Below are 19,820 nucleotides of genomic sequence, written 5' to 3' on the forward strand. Positions count from 1 at the left end.
GAAACTTCTTTGTGATGTTTGCATTCAAGTCACAGGGTTGAGCATTCATTCCCTTTTTCTGAGCAGGTTTGAAACAGTCTTTTTGTAGTATCTGGAAGTGGACATTCCGCACGCTTTCATGCCTACGGTGAAAAAGGAAATCTCTTCCCATAAAAACTAGACAGAAGTATTCTCCGAAACTTCGTTGTGATGTGTGTACTCAACTAACAGAGTTGAACCTTTCTTTTGATAGAGCAGTTTTGAAACACTCTTTTTGTACGATCTGAAAGTGGATATTTCAATAGCTTTGAGGATTTCGTTGGAAACGGGAATATCATCGTATAAAATCTAGACAGATGGATTCTCAGAAATTTCTTTATGATGATTGCATTCAAGTCACAGAGGTGAACATTCGCTTTCATAGAGCAGGTTTAAACAGTCTTTGTGTAGAATCTGGAAGTGGACATTTGGAGTACTTTGAGGCCTATGTTGAAAAAGGAAATCTCTTCCATAAGAACTAGACAGAAGCATTCTCAGAAACTTGTTTCTGATGTGTGTACTCAACAAACAGACTTGAACCTTTCTTTTGATAGAGCAGTTTTGAAACACTCTTGTTATAGAATCTGCAAGTGGATATTTGGATTTCTTTGAGGATTTCGTTGGAAACCCGAATATCTCCATATAAAAAGAAGAAGCATTCTCAGAAACTTCTTTGGGATGTTTGCATTCAAGTCACAGGTTTGAGCATTCATTCCCTTTTTCTGAGCAGGTTTGAAACAGTCTTTTTGTAGTATCTGGAAGTGGACATTCCGAAAGCTTTCATGCCTACGGTGAAAAAGGAAATCTCCTCCCATAAAAACTAGACAGAAGTATTCTCCGAAACTTCGTTGTGATGTGTGTACTCAACTAACAGAGTTGAACCTTTCTTTTGATAGAGCAGTTTTGAAACACTCTTTTTGTACGATCTGAAAGTGGATATTTCAATAGCTTTGAGGATTTCGTTGGAAACGGGAATATCATCGTATACAATCTAGACAGATGGATTCTCAGAAATTTCTTTATGATGATTGCATTCAAGTCACAGAGGTGAACATTCGCTTTCATAGAGCAGGTTTAAACACTCTTTTTGTAGAATCTGGAAGTGGACATTTGGAGTACTTTGAGGCCTATGTTGAAAAAGGAAATCTCTTCCATAAGAACTAGACAGAAGCATTCTCAGAAACTTGTTTCTGATGTGTGTACTCAACAAACAGACTTGAACCTTTCTTTTGATAGAGCAGTTTTGAAACACTCTTGTTATAGAATCTGCAAGTGGATATTTGGATTTCTTTGAGGATTTCGTTGGAAACCCGAATATCTCCATATAAAAAGAAGAAGCATTCTCAGAAACGTCTTTGTGATGTTTGCATTCAAGTCACAGAGTTTAGCATTTCCTTTTACAGAGTACGTTTGAAACAGTCTTTTTGTAGTGTCTGGGAGTGGACATTCCGAACGCTTTCTGGCCTGTGGTGAAAAAGGAAATCTATTCCCATAAAAACTAGACAGAAGCATTCTCAGAAACTAGTTTGTGATGTGTGTACTCAACTAACAGAGTTGAACCTTTCTTTTGATAGAGGAGTTCTGAAACACTCTTTTTGTACGATCTGCAAGTGGATATTTGGATAGCTTTGAGGATTTCGTTGGAAACGGGAATATCACCGTATAAAATCTAGACAGATGCATTCTCAGAAACTTCTTTATGATGATTGCATTCAAGGCACAGACTTGAACATTTGCTTTCATAGAGCAGGTTTGAAACACTCTTTTTGTAGTATCTGGAAGTGGACATTTGGTGCGCTTTGAGGCCTATGGTGAAAAAGGAAATCTCTTCCCATAAAAACTAGACAGAAGCATTCTCAGAAACTTGTTTCTGATGTGTGCACTCAACTAACAGAGTTGAACCTGTCTTTTGATAGAGCAGTTGGGAAACACTCTTGTTATAGAATCTGCAAGTGGATATTTGGATTGCTTTTAGGATTTCCTTGGAAACGCGATTATTTCCATATAAAAAGAGGAAAATTCTCAGAAACTTCTTCGTGATGTTTGCATTCAAGTCACAGAGTTGAGCATTCACTTTTCCAGAGCAGGTTGGAAACAGTCTTTTTGTAGTATCTGGAAGTGGACATTCTGAACGCTTTGAGGCCTATGATGAAAAAGGAAATCTCTTCCCATAAAAACTAGACAGAAGCATTCTCAGAAACTTGTTTCTGATGTGTGTACTCAACTCACAGGGTTGGACCTATCATTTGATAGAGCAGTTTTGAAACACTCCTTCTGTGCGATCTGCAAGTGGATATTTGGATAGCTTTGAGAATTTCGTTGGAAACGGAAATAACATCGTATAAAATCTAGACTGATGCATTCTCAGAAACTTCTTTGTGATGATTGAATTCACGTCACAGAGTTGAACATTCGCTTTCATAGAGCAAGTTTGAAACACTCTCTTTGTAGAATCTGGAAGTGGACATTTGCAGTGCTTTGGGGCCTATGGTGAAAAAGGAAATCCCTTCCCATGAAAACTAGACAGAAGCATTGTCAGAAACTTGTTTCTGATGTGTGTACTCAACTAACAGAGTTCAACGTTTCTTTTGATAAAGCAGTTTTGAAACACTCTTGTTATAGAATCTACCAGTGGATATTTGGATTGCTTTGAGGATTTCGTTGGCAGCGGAATTATCTCCATATAAAAAGAAGAAGCATTCTCAGAAACTTCTTTGTTATGTTTGCATTCAAGTTACAGGGTTGAGCATTCCCATTTACAGAGCAGGTTTCAAACAGACTTTTTGTAGTATCTGGAAGTGGACATTCGGAACGAATTGAGGCCTAAGGTGAAAAAGGAAATCTCTTCCCATAAAAGCTAGACAGAAGCATTCTCAGAAACTTGTTTGTGATGGGTGTACTCCACTAACAGAGTTGAACATTTCTTTCGATAGAGTAGTTTTGAAACACTCTTTTTGTGTGATCTGCAAGTGGATATTTGGATAGCTTCAAGGATATCGTTGGAAACGGGAATACAGACGCATTCTCAGAAACTTCTTTATGATGATTGCATTCAAGTCACAGAGTTGAACATTCGCTTTCGTAGAGCAGGTTTGAAACACACTTTTTGTAGATTCTGGAAGTGGACATTTGGAGCGCTTTGAGGCCTGTGGTGAAAAAGGAAATTTCTTCCCATAAAAACTAGACTGAAGCATTCTCAGAATCTTGTTTCTGATGTGTGTACTGAACTAACAGAGTTGAACCTTTCTTTTGATAGAGAAGTTTTGAAACACTCTTGTTATACTATCTGCAGGTGGATATGTGGAATGCTTTGAGGATTTCGTTGGAAACGGGATTATCTCCATATAAAAAGTAGAAGCATTCTCAGAAACTTCTTTGGGATGTTTGCATTCAAGTCACAGGGTTGAGCATTCCCTTCTACTGAGCAGGTTTGAAACAGTCTTTTTGTAGGATCTGGAAGTGGACATTCCGAACGCTTTCATGCGTATGGTGAAAAAGGAAATCTCTTCCCATAAAAACTAGACAGAATTATTCTCCGAAACTTCGTTGTGATGTGTGTACTCAACTAACAGAGTTGAACCTTTCTTTTGATAGAGCAGTTTTGAAACACTCTTTTTGTACGATCTGAAAGTGGATATTTCGATAGCTTTGAGGATTTCGTTGGAAAAGGGAATATCATCGTATGCAATCTAGACAGATGGATTCTCAGAAATTTCTTTATGATGATTGCATTCAAGTCACAGAGGTGAACATTCGCTTTCATAGAGCAGGTTTAAACACTCTTTGTGTAGAATCTGGAAGTGGACATTTGGAGTACTTTGAGGCCTATATTGAAAAAGGAAATCTCTTCCATAAGAACTAGACAGAAGCATTCTCAGAAACTTGTTTCTGATGTGTGTACTCAACAAACAGACTTGAACCTTTCTTTTGATAGAGCAGTTTTGAAACACTCTTGTTATAGAATCTGCAAGTGGATATTTGGATTTCTTTGAGGATTTCGTTGGAAACCCGAATATCTCCATATAAAAAGAAGAAGCATTCTCAGAAACGTCTTTGTGATGTTTGCATTCAAGTCACAGAGTTTAGCATTTCCTTTTACAGAGTACGTTTGAAACAGTCTTTTTGTAGTGTCTGGGAGTGGACATTCCGAACGCTTTCTGGCCTGTGGTGAAAAAGGAAATCTATTCCCATAAAAACTAGACAGAAGCATTCTCAGAAACTAGTTTGTGATGTGTGTACTCAACTAACAGAGTTGAACCTTTCTTTTGATAGAGGAGTTCTGAAACACTCTTTTTGTACGATCTGCAAGTGGATATTTGGATAGCTTTGAGGATTTCGTTGGAAACGGGAATATCACCGTATAAAATCTAGACAGATGCATTCTCAGAAACTTCTTTATGATGATTGCATTCAAGGCACAGACTTGAACATTTGCTTTCATAGAGCAGGTTTGAAACACTCTTTTTGTAGTATCTGGAAGTGGACATTTGGTGCGCTTTGAGGCCTATGGTGAAAAAGGAAATCTCTTCCCATAAAAACTAGACAGAAGCATTCTCAGAAACTTGTTTCTGATGTGTGCACTCAACTAACAGAGTTGAACCTGTCTTTTGATAGAGCAGTTGGGAAACACTCTTGTTATAGAATCTGCAAGTGGATATTTGGATTGCTTTTAGGATTTCCTTGGAAACGCGATTATTTCCATATAAAAAGAGGAAAATTCTCAGAAACTTCTTCGTGATGTTTGCATTCAAGTCACAGAGTTGAGCATTCACTTTTCCAGAGCAGGTTGGAAACAGTCTTTTTGTAGTATCTGGAAGTGGACATTCTGAACGCTTTGAGGCCTATGATGAAAAAGGAAATCTCTTCCCATAAAAACTAGACAGAAGCATTCTCAGAAACTTGTTTCTGATGTGTGTACTCAACTCACAGGGTTGGACCTATCATTTGATAGAGCAGTTTTGAAACACTCCTTCTGTGCGATCTGCAAGTGGATATTTGGATAGCTTTGAGAATTTCGTTGGAAACGGAAATAACATCGTATAAAATCTAGACTGATGCATTCTCAGAAACTTCTTTGTGATGATTGAATTCACGTCACAGAGTTGAACATTCGCTTTCATAGAGCAAGTTTGAAACACTCTCTTTGTAGAATCTGGAAGTGGACATTTGCAGTGCTTTGGGGCCTATGGTGAAAAAGGAAATCCCTTCCCATGAAAACTAGACAGAAGCATTGTCAGAAACTTGTTTCTGATGTGTGTACTCAACTAACAGAGTTCAACGTTTCTTTTGATAAAGCAGTTTTGAAACACTCTTGTTATAGAATCTACCAGTGGATATTTGGATTGCTTTGAGGATTTCGTTGGCAGCGGAATTATCTCCATATAAAAAGAAGAAGCATTCTCAGAAACTTCTTTGTTATGTTTGCATTCAAGTTACAGGGTTGAGCATTCCCATTTACAGAGCAGGTTTCAAACAGACTTTTTGTAGTATCTGGAAGTGGACATTCGGAACGAATTGAGGCCTAAGGTGAAAAAGGAAATCTCTTCCCATAAAAGCTAGACAGAAGCATTCTCAGAAACTTGTTTGTGATGGGTGTACTCCACTAACAGAGTTGAACCTTTCTTTCGATAGAGTAGTTTTGAAACACTCTTTTTGTGTGATCTGCAAGTGGATATTTGGATAGCTTCAAGGATATCGTTGGAAACGGGAATACCATCGGATAAATCTAGACAGACGCATTCTCAGAAACTTCTTTATGATGATTGCATTCAAGTCACAGAGTTGAAAATTCGCTTTCGTAGAGCAGGTTTGAAACACACTTTTTGTAGATTCTGGAAGTGGACATTTGGAGCGCTTTGAGGCCTGTGGTGAAAAAGGAAATTTCTTCCCATAAAAACTAGACTGAAGCATTCTCAGAATCTTGTTTCTGATGTGTGTACTGAACTAACAGAGTTGAACCTTTCTTTTGATAGAGAAGTTTTGAAACACTCTTGTTATACTATCTGCAGGTGGATATGTGGAATGCTTTGAGGATTTCGTTGGAAACGGGATTATCTCCATATAAAAAGTAGAAGCATTCTCAGAAACTTCTTTGGGATGTTTGCATTCAAGTCACAGGGTTGAGCATTCCCTTCTACTGAGCAGGTTTGAAACAGTCTTTTTGTAGGATCTGGAAGTGGACATTCCGAACGCTTTCATGCGTATGGTGAAAAAGGAAATCTCTTCCCATAAAAACTAGACAGAATTATTCTCCGAAACTTCGTTGTGATGTGTGTACTCAACTAACAGAGTTGAACCTTTCTTTTGATAGAGCAGTTTTGAAACACTCTTTTTGTACGATCTGAAAGTGGATATTTCGATAGCTTTGAGGATTTCGTTGGAAAAGGGAATATCATCGTATGCAATCTAGACAGATGGATTCTCAGAAATTTCTTTATGATGATTGCATTCAAGTCACAGAGGTGAACATTCGCTTTCATAGAGCAGGTTTAAACACTCTTTGTGTAGAATCTGGAAGTGGACATTTGGAGTACTTTGAGGCCTATATTGAAAAAGGAAATCTCTTCCATAAGAACTAGACAGAAGCATTCTCAGAAACTTGTTTCTGATGTGTGTACTCAACAAACAGACTTGAACCTTTCTTTTGATAGAGCAGTTTTGAAACACTCTTGTTATAGAATCTGCAAGTGGATATTTGGATTTCTTTGAGGATTTCGTTGGAAACCCGAATATCTCCATATAAAAAGAAGAAGCATTCTCAGAAACGTCTTTGTGATGTTTGCATTCAAGTCACAGAGTTTAGCATTTCCTTTTACAGAGTACGTTTGAAACAGTCTTTTTGTAGTGTCTGGGAGTGGACATTCCGAACGCTTTCTGGCCTGTGGTGAAAAAGGAAATCTATTCCCATAAAAACTAGACAGAAGCATTCTCAGAAACTAGTTTGTGATGTGTGTACTCAACTAACAGAGTTGAACCTTTCTTTTGATAGAGGAGTTCTGAAACACTCTTTTTGTACGATCTGCAAGTGGATATTTGGATAGCTTTGAGGATTTCGTTGGAAACGGGAATATCACCGTATAAAATCTAGACAGATGCATTCTCAGAAACTTCTTTATGATGATTGCATTCAAGGCACAGACTTGAACATTTGCTTTCATAGAGCAGGTTTGAAACACTCTTTTTGTAGGATCTGGAAGTGGACATTTGGAGCGCTTTGAGGCCTATGGTGAAAAAGGAAATCTCTTCCCATAAAAACTAGACAGAAGCATTCTCAGAAACTTGTTTCTGATGTGTGCACTCAACTAACAGAGTTGAACCTGTCTTTTGATAGAGCAGTTGGGAAACACTCTTGTTATAGAATCTGCAAGTGGATATTTGGATTGCTTTTAGGATTTCCTTGGAAACGCGATTATTTCCATATAAAAAGAGGAAAATTCTCAGAAACTTCTTCGTGATGTTTGCATTCAAGTCACAGAGTTGAGCATTCCCTTTTACAGAGCAGGTTGGAAACAGTCTTTTTGTAGTATCTGGAAGTGGACATTCTGAACGCTTTGAGGCCTATGATGAAAAAGGAAATCTCTTCCCATAAAAACTAGACAGAAGCATTCTCAGAAACTTGTTTCTGATGTGTGTACTCAACTCACAGGGTTGGACCTATCATTTGATAGAGCAGTTTTGAAACACTCCTTCTGTGCGATCTGCAAGTGGATATTTGGATAGCTTTGAGAATTTCGTTGGAAACGGAAATAACATCGTATAAAATCTAGACTGATGCATTCTCAGAAACTTCTTTGTGATGATTGAATTCACGTCACAGAGTTGAACATTCGCTTTCATAGAGCAAGTTTGAAACACTCTCTTTGTAGAATCTGGAAGTGGACATTTGCAGTGCTTTGGGGCCTATGGTGAAAAAGGAAATCCCTTCCCATGAAAACTAGACAGAAGCATTGTCAGAAACTTGTTTCTGATGTGTGTACTCAACTAACAGAGTTCAACGTTTCTTTTGATAAAGCAGTTTTGAAACACTCTTGTTATAGAATCTACAAGGGGATATTTGGATTGCTTTGAGGATTTCGTTGGCAGCGGAATTATCTCCATATAAAAAGAAGAAGCATTCTCAGAAACTTCTTTGTTATGTTTGCATTCAAGTTACAGGGTTGAGCATTCCCATTTACAGAGCAGGTTTCAAACAGACTTTTTGTAGTATCTGGAAGTGGACATTCGGAACGAATTGAGGCCTAAGGTGAAAAAGGAAATCTCTTCCCATAAAAGCTAGACAGAAGCATTCTCAGAAACTTGTTTGTGATGGGTGTACTCCACTAACAGAGTTGAACCTTTCTTTCGATAGAGTAGTTTTGAAACACTCTTTTTGTGTGATCTGCAAGTGGATATTTGGATAGCTTCAAGGATATCGTTGGAAACGGGAATACCATCGGATAAATCTAGACAGACGCATTCTCAGAAACTTCTTTACGATGATTGCATTCAAGTCACAGAGTTGAACATTCGCTTTCGTAGAGCAGGTTTGAAACACACTTTTTGTAGATTCTGGAAGTGGACATTTGGAGCGCTTTGAGGCCTGTGGTGAAAAAGGAAATTTCTTCCCATAAAAACTAGACTGAAGCATTCTCAGAATCTTGTTTCTGATGTGTGTACTGAACTAACAGAGTTGAACCTTTCTTTTGATAGAGAAGTTTTGAAACACTCTTGTTATACTATCTGCAGGTGGATATGTGGAATGCTTTGAGGATTTCGTTGGAAACGGGATTATCTCCATATAAAAAGAAGAAGCATTCTCAGAAACTTCTTTGGGATGTTTGCATTCAAGTCACAGAGTTTAGCATTTCCTTTTACAGAGTACGTTTGAAACAGTCTTTTTGTAGTGTCTGGGAGTGGACATTCCGAACGCTTTCTGGCCTGTGGTGAAAAAGGAAATCTATTCCCATAAAAACTAGACAGAAGCATTCTCAGAAACTAGTTTGTGATGTGTGTACTCAACTAACAGAGTTGAACCTTTCTTTTGATAGAGGAGTTCTGAAACACTCTTTTTGTACGATCTGCAAGTGGATATTTGGATAGCTTTGAGGATTTCGTTGGAAACGGGAATATCACCGTATAAAATCTAGACAGATGCATTCTCAGAAACTTCTTTATGATGATTGCATTCAAGGCACAGACTTGAACATTTGCTTTCATAGAGCAGGTTTGAAACACTCTTTTTGTAGGATCTGGAAGTGGACATTTGGAGCGCTTTGAGGCCTATGGTGAAAAAGGAAATCTCTTCCCATAAAAACTAGACAGAAGCATTCTCAGAAACTTGTTTCTGATGTGTGCACTCAACTAACAGAGTTGAACCTGTCTTTTGATAGAGCAGTTGGGAAACACTCTTGTTATAGAATCTGCAAGTGGATATTTGGATTGCTTTTAGGATTTCCTTGGAAACGCGATTATTTCCATATAAAAAGAGGAAAATTCTCAGAAACTTCTTCGTGATGTTTGCATTCAAGTCACAGAGTTGAGCATTCCCTTTTACAGAGCAGGTTGGAAACAGTCTTTTTGTAGTATCTGGAAGTGGACATTCTGAACGCTTTGAGGCCTATGATGAAAAAGGAAATCTCTTCCCATAAAAACTAGACAGAAGCATTCTCAGAAACTTGTTTCTGATGTGTGTACTCAACTCACAGGGTTGGACCTATCATTTGATAGAGCAGTTTTGAAACACTCCTTCTGTGCGATCTGCAAGTGGATATTTGGATAGCTTTGAGAATTTCGTTGGAAACGGAAATAACATCGTATAAAATCTAGACTGATGCATTCTCAGAAACTTCTTTGTGATGATTGAATTCACGTCACAGAGTTGAACATTCGCTTTCATAGAGCAAGTTTGAAACACTCTCTTTGTAGAATCTGGAAGTGGACATTTGCAGTGCTTTGGGGCCTATGGTGAAAAAGGAAATCCCTTCCCATGAAAACTAGACAGAAGCATTGTCAGAAACTTGTTTCTGATGTGTGTACTCAACTAACAGAGTTCAACGTTTCTTTTGATAAAGCAGTTTCGAAACACTCTTGTTATAGAATCTACAAGGGGATATTTGGATTGCTTTGAGGATTTCGTTGGCAGCGGAATTATCTCCATATAAAAAGAAGAAGCATTCTCAGAAACTTCTTTGTTATGTTTGCATTCAAGTTACAGGGTTGAGCATTCCCATTTACAGAGCAGGTTTCAAACAGACTTTTTGTAGTATCTGGAAGTGGACATTCGGAGCGAATTGAGGCCTAAGGTGAAAAAGGAAATCTCTTCCCATAAAAGCTAGACAGAAGCATTCTCAGAAACTTGTTTGTGATGGGTGTACTCCACTAACAGAGTTGAACCTTTCTTTCGATAGAGTAGTTTTGAAACACTCTTTTTGTGTGATCTGCAAGTGGATATTTGGATAGCTTCAAGGATATCGTTGGAAACGGGAATACCATCGGATAAATCTAGACAGACGCATTCTCAGAAACTTCTTTACGATGATTGCATTCAAGTCACAGAGTTGAACATTCGCTTTCGTAGAGCAGGTTTGAAACACACTTTTTGTAGATTCTGGAAGTGGACATTTGGAGCGCTTTGAGGCCTGTGGTGAAAAAGGAAATTTCTTCCCATAAAAACTAGACTGAAGCATTCTCAGAATCTTGTTTCTGATGTGTGTACTGAACTAACAGAGTTGAACCTTTCTTTTGATAGAGAAGTTTTGAAACACTCTTGTTATACTATCTGCAGGTGGATATGTGGAATGCTTTGAGGATTTCGTTGGAAACGGGATTATCTCCATATAAAAAGAAGAAGCATTCTCAGAAACTTCTTTGGGATGTTTGCATTCAAGTCACAGGGTTGAGCATTCCCTTCTACTGAGCAGGTTTGAAACAGTCTTTGTGTAGGATCTGGAAGTGGACATTCCGCACGCTTTCATGCCTATGGTAAAAAGGAAATCTCTTCCCATAAAAACTAGACAGAATTATTCTCCGAAACTTCGTTGTGATGTGTGTACTCAACTAACAGAGTTGAACCTTTCTTTTGATAGAGCAGTTTTGAAACACTCTTTTTGTACGATCTGAAAGTGGATATTTCGATAGCTTTGAGGATTTCGTTGGAAACGGGAATATCATCGTATGCAATCTAGACAGATGGATTCTCAGAAATTTCTTTATGATGATTGCATTCAAGTCACAGAGGTGAACATTCGCTTTCATAGAGCTGGTTTAAACACTCTTTGTGTAGAATCTGGAAGTGGACATTTGGAGTACTTTGAGGCCTATGTTGAAAAAGGAAATCTCTTCCATAAGAACTAGACAGAAGCATTCTCAGAAACTTGTTTCTGATGTGTGTACTCAACAAACAGACTTGAACCTTTCTTTTGATAGAGCAGTTTTGAAACACTCTTGTTATAGAATCTGCAAGTGGATATTTGGATTTCTTTGAGGATTTCGTTGGAAACCCGAATATCTCCATATAAAAAGAAGAAGCATTCTCAGAAACGTCTTTGTGATGTTTGCATTCAAGTCACAGAGTTTAGCATTTCCTTTTACAGAGTACGTTTGAAACAGTCTTTTTGTAGTGTCTGGGAGTGGACATTCCGAACGCTTTCATGCCTACGGTGAAAAAGGAAATCTATTCCCATAAAAATTAGACAGAAGCATTATCAGAAACTAGTTTGTGATGTGTGTACTCAACTAACAGAGTTGAACCTTTCTTTTGATAGAGGAGTTCTGAAACACTCTTTTTGTACGATCTGCAAGTGGATATTTGGATAGCTTTGAGGATTTCGTTGGAAACGGGAATATCACCGTATAAAATCTAGACAGATGCATTCTCAGAAACTTCTTTATGATGATTGCATTCAAGGCACAGACTTGAACATTTGCTTTCATAGAGCAGGTTTGAAACACTCTTTTTGTAGGATCTGGAAGTGGACATTTGGAGCGCTTTGAGGCCTATGGTGAAAAAGGAAATCTCTTCCCATGAGAACTAGACAGAAGCATTCTCAGAAACTTGTTTCTGATGTGTGCACTCAACTAACAGAGTTGAACCTGTCTTTTGATAGAGCAGTTGGGAAACACTCTTGTTATAGAATCTGCAAGTGGATATTTGGATTGCTTTTAGGATTTCCTTGGAAATGCGATTATTTCCATATAAAAAGAGGAAAATTCTCAGAAACTTCTTCGTGATGTTTGCATTCAAGTCACAGAGTTGAGCATTCCCTTTTACAGAGCAGGTTGGAAACAGTCTTTTTGTAGTATCTGGAAGTGGACATTCTGAACGCTTTGAGGCCTATGATGAAAAAGGAAATCTCTTCCCATAAAAACTAGACAGAAGCATTCTCAGAAACTTGTTTCTGATGTGTGCACTCAACTAACAGAGTTGAACCTGTCTTTTGATAGAGCAGTTGGGAAACACTCTTGTTATAGAATCTGCAAGTGGATATTTGGATTGCTTTTAGGATTTCCTTGGAAACGCGATTATTTCCATATAAAAAGAGGAAAATTCTCAGAAACTTCTTCGTGATGTTTGCATTCAAGTCACAGAGTTCAGCAGTCCCTTTTACAGAGCAGGTTGGAAACAGTCTTTTTATAGTATCTGGAAGTGGACATTCTGAACGCTTTGAGGCCTATGATGAAAAAGGAAATCTCTTCCCATAAAAACTAGACAGAAGCATTCTCAGAAACTTGTTTCTGATGTGTGTACTCAACTCACAGGGTTGGACCTATCGTTTGATAGAGCAGTTTTGAAACACTCCTTCTGTGCGATCTGCAAGTGGATATTTGGATAGCTTTGAGAATTTCGTTGGAAACGGAAATAACATCGTATAAAATCTAGACTGATGCATTCTCAGAAACTTCTTTGTGATGATTGCATTCACGTCACAGAGTTGAACATTCGCTTTCATAGAGCAAGTTTGAAACACTCACTTTGTAGAATCTGGAAGTGGACATTTGGAGTGCTTTGGGGCCTATGGTGAAAAAGGAAATCTCTTCACATGCAAACTAGACAGAAGCATTGTCAGAAACTTGTTTCTGATGTGTGTACTCAACTAACAGAGTTCAACGTTTCTTTTGATACAGCAGTTTTGAAACACTCTTTTTATAGAATCTACAAGGGGATATTTGGATTGCTTTGAGGATTTCGTTGGCAGCGGAATTATCTCCATATAAAAAGAAGAAGCATTCTCAGAAACTTCTTTGTTATGTTTGCATTCAAGTTACAGGGTTGAGCATTCCCATTTACAGAGCAGGTTTCAAACAGCCTTTTCGTAGTATCTGGAAGTGGACATTCGGAACGAATTGAGGCCTAAGGTGCAAAAGGAAATCTCTTCCCATAAAAGCTAGACAGAAGCATTCTCAGAAACTTGTTTGTGATGGGTGTACTCCACTAACAGAGTTGAACCTTTCTTTCGATAGAGTAGTTTTGAAACACTCTTTTTGTGTGATCTGCAAGTGGATATTTGGATAGCTTCAAGGATTTCGTTGGAAACGGGAATACCATCGGATAAATCTAGACAGACGCATTCTCAGAAACTTCTTTATGATGATTACATTCAAGTCACAGAGTTGAACATTCGCTTTCGTAGAGCAGGTTTGAAACACACTTTTTGTAGATTCTGGAAGTGGTCATTTGGAGCGCTTTGAGGCCTGTGGTGAAAAAGGAAATTTCTTCCCATAAAAACTAGACTGAAGCATTCTCAGAAACTTGTTTCTGATGTGTGTACTTAACTAACAGAGTTGAACCTTTCTTTTGATAGAGAAGTTTTGAAACACTCTTGTTATACTATCTGCAGATGGATATGTGGAATGCTTTGAGGATTTCGTTGGAAACGGGATTATCTCCATATAAAAAGAAGAAGCATTCTCAGAAACTTCTTTGTGATGTTTGCATTCAAGTCACAGGGTTGAGCATTCATTCCCTTTTTCTGAGCAGGTTTGAAACAGTCTTTTTGTAGTATCTGGAAGTGGACATTCCGAAAGATTTCATGCCTACGGTGAAAAAGGAAATCTCTTCCCATAAAAACTAGACAGAAATATTCTCCGAAACTTCGTTGTGATGTGTGTACTCAACTAACAGAGTTGAACCTTTCTTTTGATAGAGCAGTTTTGAAACACTCTTTTTGTACGATCTGAAAGTGGATATTTCAATAGCTTTGAGGATTTCGTTGGAAACGGGAATATCATCGTATAAAATCTAGACAGATGGATTCTCAGAAATTTCTTTATGATGATTGCATTCAAGTCACAGAGGTGAACATTCGCTTTCATAGAGCAGGTTTAAACACTCTTTGTGTAGAATCTGGAAGTGGACATTTGGAGTACTTTGAGGCCTATGTTGAAAAAGGAAATCTCTTCCATAAGAACTAGACAGAAGCATTCTCAGAAACTTGTTTCTGATGTGTGTACTCAACAAACAGACTTGAACCTTTCTTTTGATAGAGCAGTTTTGAAACACTCTTGTTATAGAATCTGCAAGTGGATATTTGGATTTCTTTGAGGATTTCGTTGGAAACCCGAATATCTCCATATAAAAAGAAGAAGCATTCTCAGAAACGTCTTTGTGATGTTTGCATTCAAGTCACAGAGTTTAGCATTTCCTTTTACAGAGTACGTTTGAAACAGTCTTTTTGTAGTGTCTGGGAGTGGACATTCCGAACGCTTTCTGGCCTGTGGTGAAAAAGGAAATCTATTCCCATGAAAACTAGACAGAAGCATTCTCAGAAACTAGTTTGTGATGTGTGTACTCAACTAACAGAGTTGAACCTTTCTTTTGATAGAGGAGTTCTGAAACACTCTTTTTGTACGATCTGCAAGTGGATATTTGGATAGCTTTGAGGATTTCGTTGGAAACGGGAATATCACCGTATAAAATCTAGACAGATGCATTCTCAGAAACTTCTTTATGATGATTGCATTCAAGGCACAGACTTGAACATTTGCTTTCATAGAGCAGGTTTGAAACACTCTTTTTGTAGGATCTGGAAGTGGACATTTGGAGCGCTTTGAGGCCTATGGTGAAAAAGGAAATCTCTTCCCATAAAAACTAGACAGAAGCATTCTCAGAAACTTGTTTCTGATGTGTGCACTCAACTAACAGAGTTGAACCTGTCTTTTGATAGAGCAGTTGGGAAACACTCTTGTTATAGAATCTGCAAGTGGATATTTGGATTGCTTTTAGGATTTCCTTGGAAACGCGATTATTTCCATATAAAAAGAGGAAAATTCTCAGAAACTTCTTCGTGATGTTTGCATTCAAGTCACAGAGTTGAGCATTCCCTTTTACAGAGCAGGTTGGAAACAGTCTTTTTGTAGTATCTGGAAGTGGACATTCTGAACGCTTTGAGGCCTATGATGAAAAAGGAAATCTCTTCCCATAAAAACTAGACAGAAGCATTCTCAGAAACTTGTTTCTGATGTGTGTACTCAACTCACAGGGTTGGACCTATCGTTTGATAGAGCAGTTTTGAAACACTCCTTCTGTGCGATCTGCAAGTGGATATTTGGATAGCTTTGAGAATTTCGTTGGAAACGGAAATAACATCGTATAAAATCTAGACTGATGCATTCTCAGAAACTTCTTTGTGATGATTGAATTCATGTCACAGAGTTGAACATTCGCTTTCATAGAGCAAGTTTGAAACACTCTCTTTGTAGAATCTGGAAGTGGATATTTGGAGTGCTTTGGGGCCTATGGTGAAAAAGGAAATCCCTTCCCATGAAAACTAGACAGAAGCATTGTCAGAAACTTGTTTCTGATGTGTGTACTCAACTAACAGAGTTCAACGTTTCTTTTGATAAAGCAGTTTTGAAACACTCTTGTTATAGAATCTACCAGGGGATATTTGGATTGCTTTGAGGATTTCGTTGGCAGCGGAATTATCTCCATATAAAAAGAAGAAGCATTCTCAGAAACTTCTTTGTTATGTTTGCATTGAAGTCACAGGGATGTGCATTCCCATTTACAGAGCAGGTTTCAAACAGACTTTTTGTAGTATCTGGAAGTGGACATTCCGAACGCGTTGAGGCCAAAGGTGAAAAAGGAAATCTCTTCCCATAAAAACTAGACAGAAGCATTCTCAGAAACTTGTTTGTGATGGGTGTACTCCACTAACAGAGTTGAACTTTTCTTTTGATAGAGCAGTTTTGAAACACTCTTTTTGTGTGATCTGCAAGTGGATATTTGGATAGCTTTAAGGATTTCGTTGGAAACGGGAATATCATCGGATAAAATCTAGACAGACGCATTCTCAGAAACTTCTTTATGATGATTGCATTCAAGTCACAGAGTTGAACATTCGCTTTCGTAGAGCAGGTTTGAAACACACTTTTTGTACATTCTGGAAGTGGACATTTGGAGCGCTTTGAGGCCTATGGTGAAAAAGGAAATTTCTTCCCATAAAAACTAGACAGAAGCATTCTCAGAAACTTGTTTCTGATGTGTGTACTTAACTAACAGAGTTGAACCTTCCTTTTGATAGAGAAGTTTTGAAACACTCTTGTTATAGTATCTGCAGGTGGATATGTGGAATGCTTTGAGGATTTCGTTGGAAACGGGATTATCTCCATATAAAAAGAAGAAGCATTCTCAGAAACTTCTTTGGGATGTTTGCATTCAAGTCACAGGGTTGAGGATTCCCTTCTACTGAGCAGGTTTGAAACAGTCTTTTTGTAGGATCTGGAAGTGGACATTCCGCACGCTTTCATGCCTACGGTGAAAAAGGAAATCTCTTCCCATGAAAACTAGACAGAATTATTCTCCGAAACTTCGTTGTGATGTGTGTACTCAACTAACAGAGTTGAACCTTTCTTTTGATAGAGCAGTTTTGAAACACTCTTTTTGTACGATCTGCAAGTGGATATTTCGATAGCTTTGAGGATTTCGTTGGAAACGGGAATATCATCGTATACAATCTAGACAGATGGATTCTCAGAAATTTCTTTATGATGATTGCATTCAAGTCACAGAGGTGAACATTCGCTTTCATAGAGCAGGTTTAAACACTCTTTTTGTAGAATCTGGAAGTGGACATTTGGAGTACTTTGAGGCCTATGTTGAAAAAGGAAATCTCTTCCATAAGAACTAGACAGAAGCATTCTCAGAAACTTGTTTCTGATGTGTGTACTCAACAAACAGACTTGAACCTTTCTTTTGATAGAGCAGTTTTGAAACACTCTTGTCATAGAACCTGTAAGTGGATATTTGGATTTCTTTGAGGATTTCGTTGGAAACCCGAATATCTCCATATAAAAAGAAGAAGCATTCTCAGAAACGTCTTTGTGATGTTTGCATTCAAGTCACAGAGTTTAGCATTTCCTTTTACAGAGTACGTTTGAAACAGTCTTTTTGTAGTGTCTGGGAGTGGACATTCCGAACGCTTTCTGGCCTGTGGTGAAAAAGGAAATCTATTCCCATAAAAACTAGACAGAAGCATTCTCAGAAACTAGTTTGTGATGTGTGTACTCAACTAACAGAGTTGAACCTTTCTTTTGATAGAGGAGTTCTGAAACACTCTTTTTGTACGATCTGCAAGTGGATATTTGGATAGCTTTGAGGATTTCGTTGGAAACGGGAATATCACCGTATAAAATCTAGACAGATGCATTCTCAGAAACTTCTTTATGATGATTGCATTCAAGGCAGAGACTTGAACATTTGCCTTCATAGAGCAGGTTTGAAACACTCTTTTTGTAGGATCTGGAAGTGGACATTTGGAGCGCTTTGAGGCCTATGGTGAAAAAGGAAATCTCTTCCCATAAAAACTAGACAGAAGCATTCTCAGAAACTTGTTTCTGATGTGTGCACTCAACTAACAGAGTTGAACCTGTCTTTTGATAGAGCAGTTGGGAAACACTCTTGTTATAGAATCTGCAAGTGGATATTTGGATTGCTTTTAGGATTTCCTTGGAAACGCGATTATTTCCATATAAAAAGAGGAAAATTCTCAGAAACTTCTTCGTGATGTTTGCATTCAAGTCACAGAGTTGAGCATTCCCTTTTACAGAGCAGGTTGGAAACAGTCTTTTTGTAGTATCTGGAAGTGGACATTCTGAACGCTTTGAGGCCTATGATGAAAAAGGAAATCTCTTCCCATAAAAACTAGACAGAAGCATTCTCAGAAACTTGTTTCTGATGTGTGTACTCAACTCACAGGGTTGGACCTATCGTTTGATAGAGCAGTTTTGAAACACTCCTTCTGTGCGATCTGCAAGTGGATATTTGGATAGCTTTGAGAATTTCGTTGGAAACGGAAATAACATCGTATAAAATCTAGACTGATGCATTCTCAGAAACTTCTTTGTGATGATTGCATTCACGTCACAGAGTTGAACATTCGCTTTCATAGAGCAAGTTTGAAACACTCTCTTTGTAGAATCTGGAAGTGGACATTTGGAGTGCTTTGGGGCCTATGGTGAAAAAGGAAATCTCTTCACATGCAAACTAGACAGAAGCATTGTCAGAAACTTGTTTCTGATGTGTGTACTCAACTAACAGAGTTCAACGTTTCTTTTGATACAGCAGTTTTGAAACACTCTTTTTATAGAATCTACAAGGGGATATTTGGATTGCTTTGAGGATTTCGTTGGCAGCGGAATTATCTCCATATAAAAAGAAGAAGCATTCTCAGAAACTTCTTTGTTATGTTTGCATTCAAGTTACAGGGTTGAGCATTCCCATTTACAGAGCAGGTTTCAAACAGACTTTTTGTAGTATCTGGAAGTGGACATTCGGAACGAATTGAGGCCTAAGGTGAAAAAGGAAATCTCTTCCCATAAAAGCTAGACAGAAGCATTCTCAGAAACTTGTTTGTGATGGGTGTACTCCACTAACAGAGTTGAACCTTTCTTTCGATAGAGTAGTTTTGAAACACTCTTTTTGTGTGATCTGCAAGTGGATATTTGGATAGCTTCAAGGATTTCGTTGGAAACGGGAATACCATCGGATAAATCTAGACAGACGCATTCTCAGAAACTTCTTTATGATGATTGCATTCAAGTCACAGAGTTGAACATTCGCTTTCGTAGAGCAGGTTTGAAACACACTTTTTGTAGATTCTGGAAGTGGACATTTGGAGCGCTTTGAGGCCTGTGGTGAAAAAGGAAATTTCTTCCCATAAAAACTAGACTGAAGCATTCTCAGAATCTTGTTTCTGATGTGTGTACTGAACTAACAGAGTTGAACCTTTCTTTTGATAGAGAAGTTTTGAAACACTCTTGTTATACTATCTGCAGGTGGATATGTGGAATGCTTTGAGGATTTCGTTGGAAACGGGATTGTCTCCATATAAAAAGTAGAAGCATTCTCAGAAATTTCTTTGTGATGTTTGCATTCAAGTCACAGGGTTGAGCATTCATTCCCTTTTTCTGATCAGGTTTGAAACAGTCTTTTTGTAGTATCTGGAAGTGGACATTCCGAAAGCTTTCATGCCTACGGTGAAAAAGGAAATCTCTTCCCATAAAAACTAGACAGAAATATTCTCCGAAACTTCGTTGTGATGTGTGTACTCAACTAACAGAGTTGAACCTTTCTTTTGATAGAGCAGTTTTGAAACACTCTTTTTGTACGATCTGAAAGTGGATATTTCAATAGCTTTGAGGATTTCGTTGGAAACGGGAATATCATCGTATAAAATCTAGACAGATGGATTCTCAGAAATTTCTTTATGATGATTGCATTCAAGTCACAGAGGTGAACATTCGCTTTCATAGAGCAGGTTTAAACACTCTTTGTGAAGAATCTGGAAGTGGACATTTGGAGTACTTTGAGGCCTATGTTGAAAAAG

The sequence above is a fragment of the Pan paniscus genome, chromosome 18 (genome assembly GCF_029289425.2).
Source record: "Pan paniscus chromosome 18, NHGRI_mPanPan1-v2.0_pri, whole genome shotgun sequence".
Lineage (NCBI taxonomy): Eukaryota > Metazoa > Chordata > Mammalia > Primates > Hominidae > Pan > Pan paniscus.